The following is a 13,893-nucleotide window of genomic DNA, read 5'->3' on the forward strand; positions in this document are numbered from 1 at the left end:
CTGCCCCCCCCTTTTTTAAAAGCCACTTGCTTTCGAATTTAAAAAAGAAAAAACCAAAAAACCAAAAACTCAGAATAGGTTGAAACTTGACACAAATTGCTGCCACAGAACAAAAGTGCTGATCAAGTTAAATCAACCCCTGTAATGTGTATTGAAAGGAAAACCTCTCCTCTCTCCCCCAGTTTGAAGAACAAGCATTTTTCCTGCCAAGAAGGGCTGACTTTAAATGGACCAGCTGTCCATATTAGGAGCATTGGGTTGCTAAGGTGACCATGGCTGTTTGGAGAAGAATGCAGCTGAGAGGGCAAGTTCTTGATGTGTGAGCTGAGGGAAGGAATGTGGTGTGATTGTGCATCATTCCTCCTAATCACATGCTCACAAAGTGCTGTGTGGGCAGCATGGAGAAACTACAAATCTGAGGGCTACAGCTTGTGTGTGGTTAAAATCATTTTGTTTTCATGTGAGCCGTAGGCTTACAGTTTAGATTGAAAACATCTACCTTGTGTGTGTGTGTGTGTGTATGTGTGTGTGTGTGTGTGTTTTGGGTGTGAGGAGGGTGTTCGATGGTAGTAGATACATTGGGATTGAGTTTGTTTTGTATGATGGACACATACTTTCATATGGTGAGACAAAAATTATCTTGGGATAAATGTTCTTTCCATCTCATCCCTTTCTGTCTTATATACGGTGTTATTAGTTCCCCCAAGGGAATGATGTGTTCCTTGTAATTATATCTTGGGCACTTTTAGTTTCAGAATTATTTGAAACTCCTAAGAGTATGTTGTCTATTTGGTCCATTTCTCCCCTCCTGCCTTTTTAAGATAGTTTTTTCTCTTCCCAAGGTAGATCTTAATACATTATATTTCTTCCCTGAAGCTTCCAAAGATAGGTTTGGCATTTGGTAAAAAATATAATTCAAGGAACAGTGGGAAGTGTCAAACTAACAAGCCCACTTACCTAAAATACTATTTAGATTTTACCATGGACATCATTGCTAATATTTGAAATGAGATACAGCCATATCCATTGCTACAGACACTTACTGAATGAATATGAGGTTTTGTGTTTTTTTATCCTTGCTAACATATCATTACAATAACAGGTTGATCTTAAATGAGAACATAAATGTGCAGTATCTTTAAGATGTGAGGTCACTGGACATTGGCAGTTCTGTATTACATAAGCATTCTATTCTTATTCAGATAATCTATGTGCTTTGACACAATTGCTGTTTAATTGATTAATTTATAAAATATGGAGAGAAATTAAAAGATGAAAATAATTTGATCATTGAATTCATTTGGTTATTCTCATGGTATGCCTTGATAACTTTTGATGGCATTCTCTATCAACTAAATGCTTCACGGTTTTGCCTTTTGCATTTAATCCTCAAATCTCCTAGTAATTGATTTTTGTGACACGTATGGGATATGAATTCACTCTTTCCATGTGGATAATTGGTTATCCCAGTACTGTTTATTAAAATTGTTCTTATTTCTTCCCTGATATATATGAAATTTCTTATGTCATAAATCAAGTTTTCATATAGGTAGTTTTATTTCTGTACTCTCTCTTCTGTACCATTGATCTTTTGTCTACCCCTGAATCATACTATCTCAGATATTTCAGATACTCAGTTTTGTTTCTTGTCTTGTTCATGACCTGAAAAAATGCTTTCAAATTTCACGGTTTATTATTTTTTTAAAAAGATTTTATTTATTTTTTTGACAGAGAGAGAGATCACAAGTAGACAGAGAGGGAGAAGCAGGCTCCCCGCAGAGCAGAGAGCCCGATGTTGGGCTCCATCCTAGGACCCTGAGGTTGTGGCCTGAGCTGAAGGCGGTGGCTTAACCGCCTGAGCCATCCAGGCACCCAAATTTCACGGTTTAAAATGATACTTGTGGTTTTTTTAAATGATCGTCTTTACCAAATTGAAGAAGTTTTCATTCTATTCCTACCTGGCTAGGACTTTGGTTTATCTGTTCATTTTAAATCATGAATGGATGCTGAACCATACTGAAAGGCTTTTGTATAACTTCAGCAATGATTGAAAGTTTTTCTCTTTAATTTGTTGATGTAGTCAGTTACATTGATTTTTTTCAAATTAGGTTACCTAAGCATTGCTAGGATAAACCCAATTTAGTCATGTAGGGATTATGTTTTTTTTTTATTATAAATTATTAGATCTGGTTTGCTTAAATTTTGTTTAGGATTTTTACATTAATATTCATGAGTCAGATTGGCTTTTAAATTTCCATGCTTATATTATCCTGGTTGGATTTTTAACGTATCTCTCTTTTTAAATGTTAGCTGTGTTAAAATATACGTATTATAAAATTTACCATCTTACCCATTTTTAAATGTATGGTTTAGTGTAGTGTAAAGTATATTCACATTGGCTGTGCAGCTAATCTCCAGAACTTTTTCGTCTTGCAAAACTGAAACTCTATACCCATTAAACACTCTTCATCTCTCCCTCCCCATCACCGTGGCAACCGCCATTCTTTCTATTTTTATGAGTTTGACTACTGTAGATATCTCCTAGAAGTGAAATCATACCGTATTTATCTCTTTGTGCCTGGCTTTTCACTTAGTATAATGTTGTAGCATGTATCAAAATTTCCTTTTTAAGGCTGAATAATATACCATTGTATGTATAAACATTTTGTTATTTGTTCATCTGTTAGCGGACAAGTATGTTGCTTCCACCTTCTGGCTATTGTGAATAATGCTGTTGTGAACATAAACATACAAATAAATTCTACACACTTCCTTAAATGCTTTTGGATACAGACCCAGAAGTGGTATTGCTGATGATGTGGTGATTCTATTTTTAATCTTTGAGGAGTTGCAATCCTGCTTTTCGAAGCAGCTACACCATCTATGTTCCCACCAGCAGTACGAAGGGTTCCAACCTCTCCATATACTTGCCAACACTTATTTTCTGTGTGTGTGTTTGTGTGTGTTTTAAGATTTTATTTATTTATTTGACAGAGAGAAACACAGTGAGAGAGGGAACACAAGCAGGGGGAGTGGGAGAGGGAGAAGCATACTTCCCACAGAGCAGGGAGCCCGATGCTGTACTTGATCCTAGAATCCCAGGATCATGACCTGAGCCGAAGGTAGCCGCTTAAGGACTGAGCCACCCACTCACCACCCGCCCCCCACCGTGTGTGTTTGTGTGTGTGTATGTGTGTGTGTGTGTGTGTTTAAAGATTTATTTGAGAGAGATCAAGAGAGGGCATCCGCACGTAGGGAGCCGGGCAGAGGGCTAGGGAGAGAAACAGGCTCCCTGCTGAGAGCAGAGCTGCCTGTGGGGCTTGCGACTCCATCTCAGATGACCTGAGCCTTTGGAGCTGGGGCATTGATCTCAGGACTCTGAGATCATGATCTGAGCTGAAATCAGGAGTCAGATGGTGAACCAATGGAAGTCACCCAGGCACCCCTGTTTTCTGTTTGGTTCTTTTTTGATAGTAGCCATCCTAATGGTTATGAAGTAGTATCTCATTGTCGTTTTGACTTGCGTTTCCTTATTAACTAGTGATGTTGAGGCTCTTTCCATAAAATTGTTGGCCATTTGTGTATTTTCTCTGGAGAAATGTCTGATCAAGTCCTTTGCCCATTAATCAGGTTACTTGTGTAGTTGTTACTGTTGTTGCTTATCAGATATATGTTTTGTAAATTTTCTCCTGTGTCTTTTAGGTTGCCTTTTCAGGCTGCTAATTGTTTCCTTGGATGCCTAAAAGTTTTTAATTTTGATGTAGTTCAGCTTATCTATTTTTACCTCTGCTGCCTGTGGGTTTGGTGTCATAGCCAAGAAATTATTGTCAAATCCAATGTCATGAAGCTTCACTCCTAGCTTTTTTCTGAGTATTATACTTTTAGATCTTATATTTAGGACTTTATTTTGAATTAATTTTTGTATAAAGTATAAGGTAAGGGTCCAAGTTCATTCTTTGGCATGTGGATATCTTATTTTCTCAGCACCATTTCTTGAAATGATGGTCTTTTCCTCCATTGAATGGTGTTGGCATCCTTTGTCCTGATTGGATTTTGATATGAATTAGAAAGTGTTTTTCTTTTTTCACTGTTCTCTAGAAGAGTTTGTTTAAAGTTGTAATTATTTCTTTTTTTAATATATTTGTTGTTTCTCCACCATTTGGTGGGACTTACTTGTAAAACTATTTGGATTTGATAATTTTTTTAGTGGAAAGATTTTAAACTAACTGTTCAATTAAAAAAAAAAAAATCCATTTATTTGGGAGAGAGAGATAATGAGAGAGAGAGCACGAGCAGGGAGGAGAGGGAGAAGCAACTCTTGATGCGTGGCTCTATCCCAGGACCCTGGGATCATGACCTGAGCTGAATGAAGGTAGACGTTTAAGTGACTGAGCCACCCAAGTGCCCCACTGTTTGATTTTTTAATAATTATTTTTCTGTTTAGATTCTCTATTTCTTATTTTTAAATGCTCGGTTGATATATTTGTCCTTTAAAAACTGATAATAAAATTCACCCCTTTAAAGTGTAAAATTCAATTTTTAAAATATTCCCAAAATTGTATAACCATCTCCACTGTCTAATTCTAGAGCATTTCATTATCCTCAAAAGAAGTCCTGTACCCACCAGCAATCACTCGCTATTCTCCCTTAACCCATCCCTGACAACCAGTTATTTATTTTCTCTATGGATTCAACTATTCTGGGCATTTCCTGTAAATAGAAATATATAATATGGGACCTTTTTTGTCTAGGATCTTTCACTTAGTGTAATGTTTTCGAAGTTTATTCACATTGTAGCCAGTATCAGTACATCTTTCCTTTTTTGGTGGACTATTATTACATTATGTGGATATACCACATTTTGTTTATGCATTAATCAGTTGACACACATTTGGATTATTTCCATTTTTTGGCTATTATGAATACTGCTATGAATCTCCAAATAACTAGTTTTTGCATACACAGATTTTTCAGTTATTTTGGTTGTGTGTCTAGGAATAGAATTGCTGAGCTCATATGGTAACACTGTATTTAACCTTTTTAAGATCTGCCAAAATGTTTTCCAAAGCAGTTGCACCATTTTACAGTCCCATAAACAGTGTGTGAGGGTTCTAGTGTCTCCCCATCTTGGCCAACACTTGCTGTTGTCTGTCTTTTTGATGATAGCCATCCTAGGTGGTGTGAAGTGGAATCTGTGGTTTTGATGTGCATTTTCCCAATGACTGACTAGTGATGTTGAGCATTTTTTCCTGTGCTTATTGGCCTTCCTTGGAAAAAGGTATATTTAGAGCTTTTGTCCATTTTAAAATTGAGTTGTCTTGGGGTACCTGGGTGGCTCAGTCGGTTAAGCATCTGCCTTCGGCACAGGTCATGGTCTCAGGGTCCTGAGCCCAATGTTGGGCTCTCTGCTGCCGGGAGCCTGCTTCTCCCTCTCCCTCTGCCTTCTGGTACTCTCTGTCTCTCTGTCAAATAAATAAATAAAATCTTTGAAAAAAAAATTGGGGCATATGGGTGGCTCTGTTGGTTAAGTGGCTGCCATTGGCTCAAGTCATGATCCCAGGGTCCTGGAATCAAGCCCCCCACCCTCACCCCACATCGGGCTCCCTGCTTGGTGGAGAGTCTGCTTTTCCCTCTCCCTCTGCCTGCCACTCTGCCTACTTGTGCTCTCTTTGTCAAATAAATAAATAAAATCTTTTTAAAAAATCTGTTAAAAATTGAATTGTCTTTTTATTGTTGAGTTGTAAGAGTTCTCTATATATTCTGGATGTTAGACTCTTCAGATATATGGTTTCCACACATTTTCTCTAGCTCTTTTGTCTTTTTATTTTATTTCATTGTGTCCTTTAAAGTGCAAAAGTTTTTTATTTTGATGAAGTTCAATTTATCTTTTTTTCTTTTGTTGTTTGTGATTTTTGGTATCATATCAAAGTAACTTTTGCCTAAAGGTAATGAAGATTTGTGTGCTGAAAGCTTTATGTTTTAGCTCCTACATTTAGGTTTTAGATCCATTTTGAGTTAATTTTTATATATAGTAAAAGGTGGAGGTCCCAATTTATTATTTTGCAATTGGAAATCCAGAGGTCCCGGTACATGTGTTGAAGAGACTATTCTTTCTATTTGAAATTATCTAGGCTGCTCTTTTGAAAATCAGTTGACTATAAATGTATTTATTTATTTCTAGATTCTCAGTTTTGTTTCATTTGATCCATATTTCTCTTCTAGCCTGTACCACACTTGGTGATTTGATGCTTGATGACAGTAGCTTTAATGTAAGTTTTGAAATTGGAAAGTGTGATGCATTTTTAATAGATTGTATTTTTTCTAAAAACTTTTCAAAAATCTTTCCAAACTTTCAAATTTATTATCACTAAATTGTCCACAATATCCTCTGATCAGCTTAATCCCTATAACATCTCTGTAAAGTTTCCTTTTCCTTTTTATTAGTTTGTGTTATCTTTTTCCCAACTAGTTTTTCCAGAGGTTTATAATTTTAATTACTCTTTCAGAGAATGAACTTCTAGTTTATCATCTTGTTTTAAATATTTTCTGTTCTTTTAGGGCCTGCTATTATTTCTTTCTTAGAACTTTTAGGTTTTTGGTTTTTTTCTCTCCTTTTACAAAGACTTGAATTTGGGTTTTTAGTGCTTAAATTTGCTTCTGAGTATCATTTGAGCTGCCTTTCTACAAGTTTTGATATATAGTATTTTTGTGTATTTCCATTAAAAAAACCTCTTATTTGCCTCAGGAATTATTACAAAAGCATATATTTAATTTCAACGTAGTTAGCTTGTAAATATAATTTCTGTGATGTGTTCCAAGTTGATTTCTTCATGGTCACAGACCATAATCTAATTTGTAGAGACTAACTTTAAGACCTGGTATTTGACTGATTTTCATGAATGTTTATATGCATTTGGAAAGAATGTGAAATCAGTTGTTTAGTATAGTACTTCATATGTTTGTGAGCTTGTTAGCTGTTCTACGTACATCTTTCATGGTTTGCTTAGGTGTTGTTTGGATTTGGGTTTGGTTTGATTTTGGGACTTATCAGTTTCTATGCTGAGAAAGGCATATTAATGCCTCTCGCATGGTGGTAGGTTTGGCAGTTTCTTCTCTAGATGTGGTAATTTTTGTTTTATGTATTTTGATTCTGTGCTATTAAGTACTTACATTTCGAATTTTTTTCTTTTAAGTCGAAGTTTTTGTTGGATTGAAAGGCCATATTCAAAACTATTTTGCCTTATAGTTTTGTTTTTTGTGGTTGGCTGTTTTCTTGGGTTAATATATCTGTTCTAGGGTTAATAGTATTTTTCATCCTTTAGCTTTTCATTGGTCCTGTATTTTAGTTTGTGTCTTGTAAACAGGGTATGGTTAAATTGTGTTTTGTTCTGAATGACAATATTTTTTACAGGAATTTCAGTCAGTTGTGATACTGGTAGATTTAGATTGATTTCTGTCTTGTGGTCTGTTTTTCCTCCTCGCCTTTTTTCCTGTTCTTCCAGTCTTTTGTTTGGAGTTAATGTGTTTGAAGCCTGTTTTCACATTTCAGTCCCCCTAACATCTTGCACACATGTACTCTTGTTTGTAAATTAATGTTATTTATTTTTTCAGTGGTTGCTCTAGCCTTTTTAAGAAGTCCTTTCTAAAAGGAAGAGTTTAAATCAGTATCTTTAATCTATCCTTGAATAATGTAATAACTTAAAATGCTCTGATTGTCTTCCTTCCAGAAATCTATAACACTATTGTCTATTACTTGAGTTTTAATATATTTATCTCTTGCATATATAAAAAAATTTTATGGGGCACCTGGTGGCTCAGTGGGTTAAAACCTCTGCCTTCGGCTCAGGTCATGATCCCAGGGTCCTGGGATCGAGCCCTGCATTGGGCTCTCTGCTTGATAGGAGCCTGCTTCCCTTCCTCTCTCTCTGTCTGCCTTTCTGCATGCTTGTGATCTGTCGAATGAATAAATAAAATCTTAAAAAATTTTTTTAAACATTATTATTTTAGATAGTTGATCTTTGTTTACTGTTTCCTTGGTGCATTATCTGAGACCTTCCATATGAAACAATTTTTTTCTACCTGAAGTACATTCTTTAGAATTTTTTTTTTTAAAGATTTTATTTATTTATTTGACAGAGATCACAAGTAGGCAGAGAGGCAGGCAGAGAGAGAGAGAGAGAAGCAGGCTCCCTGCTGAGCAGGGAGCCCGATGCGGGACTCGATCCCAGGACCCTGAGATCATGACCTGAGCTGAAGGCAGCGGCTTAACCCACTGAGCCACCCAGGTGCCCTAGAATTTATTTTAATGAAAGTCTTTTGGTGAAGGTGAATGACAGTGTATGTGTTTTGTTATTTTAATCTGAAGATGTGTTTATTTCATCTGCATTCTTGAAAGATAATTTCACTGTGTATTGAATTTTAAGTTTTCTCATCACATTGAAGACATTATTTTGATGTTTTGACTGCCACTGTTGCTGTTGAGAAGTAAAATTGCCCTCCCTTTGAAAATAATCTGTTATTTGACTGTTTTTTTTTTTTAAGATTTTTATTTATTTATTTGATAGAGAGAGATCACAAGTAGGCAGAGAGAGGAAGGGAAGCAGGCTCCCTGCTGAGCAGAGAGCCCGACTCAGGGGGCTCGATCCCGGGACCCTGAGATTATGACCCGAGCTGAAGGCAGAGGCTTTAACCCACTGAGCCACCCAGGCGCCCCTATTTGACTGTTTTTTAAGCCTTTTCCCATCCTTTAGTGTTCCTAGTTTTATAGAATGTATTAAAATTTTTTTTGACTTTATTTTTTATTTTATTATTTGTAATTCTACTTGGGATTCTTTGGGCTTCCTGGATCTGAGGACATCTTTGAATAATTATGTTAAATTCTTGACCATTATATCTCTGAGTAATGTCCATTATTTTCTTTATTTTCTCCTTCTGTTTTTTTCCCCCATCAGGGACAGTTTTTCTTCAGAACTTAAGTACTCACATAAGTCCAAACTTATGTGGACTTTGGCAGAGGTCATGGGGAAGCATCTGTAGGTCTAAATTAGGGTGGGGATGTTTGGTCCTTCCATGCATCATGAGAATAATTCTTTTTTTTTTTTTTTAAAGATTTTGTTTATTTCATTTGACAGACAGAGATCACAAGTAGGCAGAGAGGAGACAGAGAGAGAGGAAGGGAAGCAGGCTCCTGGCCGAGCAGAGAGCTCGATGTGGGGCTCGATCTCAGGACCCTGAGATCATGACCTGAGCCAAAGGCAGAGGCTTAACCTACTGAGCCACCCAGGTACCCCCATGAGAATAATTCTTGATTTTCTTGTTGTGAATGGTACAGTTCACACAGTAATATAGTTCTGCATACAGTTTAGGAACTACATAGGCAGTGAAATCACTCACTCTAGAAATGGTCTCTGATGTCTCTACTATATTTCCAGTGATGAACTTTTTTTTTTTTTTTTTTAAGATTTATTTATATGTTTGTCAGAGAGAGAGAAAACACAAGCAGGGTGAGTGGCAGACGGAGGTAGAAGCAGAGTCCCTGCTAAGCAAGGAGGCTGATGTGGGTACTTGATCCCAGGACACTGGGATCATGACCTGAGCTGAAGGCAGACGCTTAACCAACAGAGCCACCCAGGTGTCCCCAGTGATGAACTTCTAAATGACCTTGTCCTTTGCTGCAGCCCTGTTTTGACAAAGCTGTTTTACCTCCTTTTCATGGTCATCTTGGAAACAAGGGCTCTATAACTGATGACATATATTAGGCCTTCTTATTCTAATTTCCACATTTCTTACCCCTTTTCATCTTTTCCTTCTCTACAAATTTATTTAAATTTTATTTAAGAGCTTGCCTGTAGTTATAAATACTTACACAAGATTTTTTTTTCCTTCCTTCTACCAACACCAAGGTCAAGCAGGCAAGTGTGCTTGTTCTCAGCGTCTGCTAAGTAAGTTTACTGTTCATTTAGCTTTGCTTTGCAGTATAGTCTTCTGAATTTTCAGCTACATGCAAAGTTCTTTAATTACATTCCCCATATTGGAGAGTCTCAGGGTATACAGCCTGTCTCCAGCACTGTAGTTTTCAGAATAGTTGTGAGGTAACCTGAAAGTCAAGAGCCACCTTCCAGGGCTTCTCTGTACATTTGTGCCAAATTAGGAAATTTAAAAATAGTAAGGAAATATTTATACAGCATTCTAGATTTAGGCAGTAGATCCAGTCTGAGCATTTAACCTACCATGTTGCCAGAAATGGAAATCCTTGATCTCTTTCAAATAAACATACATTTTAGGTAAGATTTATGTAATAAATACGGCACAGAATTCCCACCAGCAGGCCTCCATTTAAAAAAAGCTCCTAACTTTTAAGTTTGGACAATTCATTCCTTTTTTTTTTTTTTTTTTTTTTTATGTGTAAGCTAAAATAAAATGTTTAAGGTACACACACCCACACCTACACTTAATTTTCTGATTTAACCAACTTAAGTTCTGTTTTAAGTTGGAAAAGATGGGTTTTACTGAACTTGCTTAATATCTGGGGCAGTGGGAACAGTACTGCTTCTTTTATGTGGGGAGCCCTTAATGTGAGTAGCAATAAGATAAGGAAAAAGGTAAGTATACCCAGGTATTCTGAATTAAAGTGAAAGAACAGTTGTACCATTCATTTCCCCTTCAGTGCAGATGATTCGTAGAAAGTTGGGGACAGCATTATAGTCCATCTTTGTCTTCCAAATTGACTGTTAAAAGAAATTTGTTAGACTGTTGGAGCAGATATGTGAGGGCACACCAAGCATGACCATATTTAATATGAAACAAAAAAGAAAAACTTGGTTAGGATTTTGACCCTAGTTTTTTTTCTTTTGGAAAAAATGATACTGGTAGCACCTTATTCTTGCAGAGGTTTTCCCTTTCTGGGAGTACTGTAGCTTCATTTTTCCTTGAGGCCAGGAAGCCAGTCTTTCGGCTACTTGAATCTCCTAGAAACAGCCTTAAAGCTTTACTTTTCTGTTGAGAGAAACCTCCGAAAAGATTTATCTTCTCTGAGACTAGTAATATTGATATATTTTTTCTTCTTTTGTTTATTAACATGAAGAATTATTTTGGTTTTTCTAATATTAAACCAACCTTTGACATTGTTTGCTATGCTAGTATTTTAGGAATTTTTGCACCAATATTCATGAAGGACATCAGCCTCTAATATTCTTTTATTGTGCTATGCGTGGTATCAAGGTTATACAAGTCTTAAGATGAGTCAGAGAGGATATCTTTATTTTCTAGGATATATTATGTAAAATTATTTCTTAATTGCATGTTTGATAGAATTCATCTGTGATGCCATCTAGGCCTAGAATTTCTTTATGAGAGGATTTTTTTTATTCCTAATGGAATATTTTAAGATTTTTAAGACTATTCATATTTTTGCTTCCTTTTGAATTAGATTAGGCAAATTAATTTTTTCTAGGAATTTATCTATTTCACCTAAAATCTCTGATTTTTTGGTATGATATTATTGTAATATTATCTTATCCTTTGACTAATTTTGAGTACTGTTCAGACTGTACTGGGGACCTATGTGGGCCCCTGATATCAGATGGTCTGGAAAGTCAAAACTATCTTCATAATTTTCTACTGTGTTGACATTTGCAATGCTGCTCTAAAAGCAATGGTGAGTAAAACTGCTAACACCTGAACACAGATGAAGGCGGTGGCACCAAACCAATTATTAATGTTTTTTCTTTGTCATACATTCATAGTTTCTTTTTTTTTAATATGCAGTTTAAAAAATAAAGAAATAAAAAAAATCTAGTTTTATTTAAGAATGACCTTGATGTGGGGTGCCTGGGTGATTCAGTTGGTTAAGTGTCTGCCTTCAGCTCAGTTCACGATCCTAGGGTCCTGGGATTGAACCCTGCATTGGGCTCCCTGCTCAGCCTTTCCCACTGCCCTTCCTCCCCTTAAAAAAAAGAATGCTCTTTTTTTTTTTTTTTTAAAGATTTTTAAAATTTATTTATTTGAGATAGAGAAAGAATGCGAGTATGAGAGGGGACAGGTCAGAGGGAGAAACCAGCTCCCTGCTGAGCAGGGAGCCCCATGTGGGACTCGATCCCGGGACTCCAGGATCATGACCTGAGCTGAGGGCAGACGCTTAACAGACTGAACCACCAAAAATATTAATTTCACTAGATCTCGACTTTGAGTACTCATTCTATGTACTAAAGCATGATAGTCATCTTCAGAAAAAGTGCTTGTTCAACCAAGGTGTGAGCTAAACTAGCTGCTTTTTTCTGTAAAACCTCCTCCCCCCCCAAAGAAAAAGTGAAAGTTTTTGGTTATTTGAACTAATGTATTTGAGATTTGTTTTTCTTAAAAATGTACTAAGTGCGCCTAACACTTCAAGAAAAACAGCTGTATTTGTAGCCAATATTAAAATAAAATTTTCAAGTAAAATTTGGCATTTTGGAAAACTTGTACCTAATACTCTGAGCTTGACAGCTTCCCAGATACTTAAAGGCTTTTCTTGTGAAGTGGGTATTGATATTAAAGAATGGAATTTTCTTTTCTTTGTATTGTATTCTGAATTGTGTCAATTTGGAACACCTGCATAGCTCATTGAATCAGTATTTTCCAGGTGTCCAGTGTGTAATGATACTAAATCACATAAGGGTCAAAGATCCACTCAAAGTGCAAGGTAAATCAATGGATTTTAATGTCATAGAACATGAAAAGTTCATTGCTAGGGTTTTAGAATCCACAGTGTAATTAGCCTTCAGGAAACTACCATTTGTTGAGTTCTGGTATAGTTTCAAGAATATCAACATTTTTTTGAAATAATGATTAAAATATTATCTTCCCCAACTGTGTATCTGCTGTGAGGCTAGATTTTCTTCATATGCTTCTATACTTTAACCAAAACAGCATATTGCAGAATCAGCCTTAAGAAACTAGCTGCCGGGGTGCCTGGGTGGCTCAGTGGGTTAAAGCCTCTGCCTTGGCTCAGGTCATGTTCCCAGGGTCCTGGGATCGAGCCCCAAATCAGGCTCTCTGCTCAGCAGGGAGCCTGCTTCCTCCTCTCTCTGCCAACTTGTAATCTCTGTCAAATAAATAAATAAAATCTTAAAATTAAAAAAAAAAAAAGAAACTAGCTGTCCTCTATAAGGCCAGAAATTATAGATATTTGCAAAAATATGTCACTTGTCTTATCAAGTTTTTTGGAAAATAAGTTTTTTTAAAAAGTTTTTTTCATACAGATGTACTTTATGTTAACACCTCATAAGCTTATCCTTTTAAATAAATTAATTAATATTTTAAACATTTCTCACATTTAACTTCTAATTTGGTAAGTGTCAAGAGATAATCCAGTTAAAAGCTCTTTGAAAAGGGATGCCTGGGTGACTCAGCTGGTTAAGTGGCTGCCTTCGGCTTAGGTCATGATCCCAGCATCCTGGGATTGAGTCCCACATCGGGCTCCTTGCTCAGCAGGGAGCCTGCTTCTCCCTCTGCCTCTGCCTGCCAGTGCTCGCTCTCGCTCCTCTCTCTCTCTGACAAATAAATAAATAAAATCTTTAAAAAAAAAAAAAAAGCTCTTTGAAAAATTTCTCAAATAAGTTTTAGAAGTATAAAGGGATCCTGAGACCAGAAAGTTGCTGACTTGCTTGCTGACCTACAGAAATCATAATGACATATCATTTGTATTTCTGACATTATGCATTTGTCCCCCTTTCCTTTTTCAAAATAAAAGGACATGTCCCAATTATATATATAATATATATAAATTAGTCTCCTTTATGGTTTTCAGCTTATTTTCAAAATCTGTAAAATGATGATAAATACATCTGTAATTGCATTAACTAATTTTAAAACTCCATAGGTCCAGTACAGTCTGTGCATGGATGTATTTCTATA

At 36.2% G+C, this 13,893-nt stretch overlaps 1 protein-coding gene across 3 annotated transcripts in view; it reads left to right on the forward strand.

Moving 5' to 3' along the window:
- The window catches only part of FRS2 (fibroblast growth factor receptor substrate 2), a 116,949-nt gene that overhangs the window by 57,128 nt on the left and 45,928 nt on the right, over positions 1-13,893 (forward strand). Inside the window, exon 4 of one of the 3 annotated variants that reach the window (XM_059186297.1) lies at positions 6,223-6,269. The exons of the other annotated variants lie outside the window; for them this stretch is intronic. The gene's annotated coding sequence lies outside the window, so the exon portion shown is untranslated. The remainder of the gene's footprint in view (positions 1-6,222; positions 6,270-13,893) is intronic. 3 annotated transcript variants of the gene reach the window in all.

The sequence above is a fragment of the Mustela lutreola genome, chromosome 8 (genome assembly GCF_030435805.1).
Source record: "Mustela lutreola isolate mMusLut2 chromosome 8, mMusLut2.pri, whole genome shotgun sequence".
Lineage (NCBI taxonomy): Eukaryota > Metazoa > Chordata > Mammalia > Carnivora > Mustelidae > Mustela > Mustela lutreola.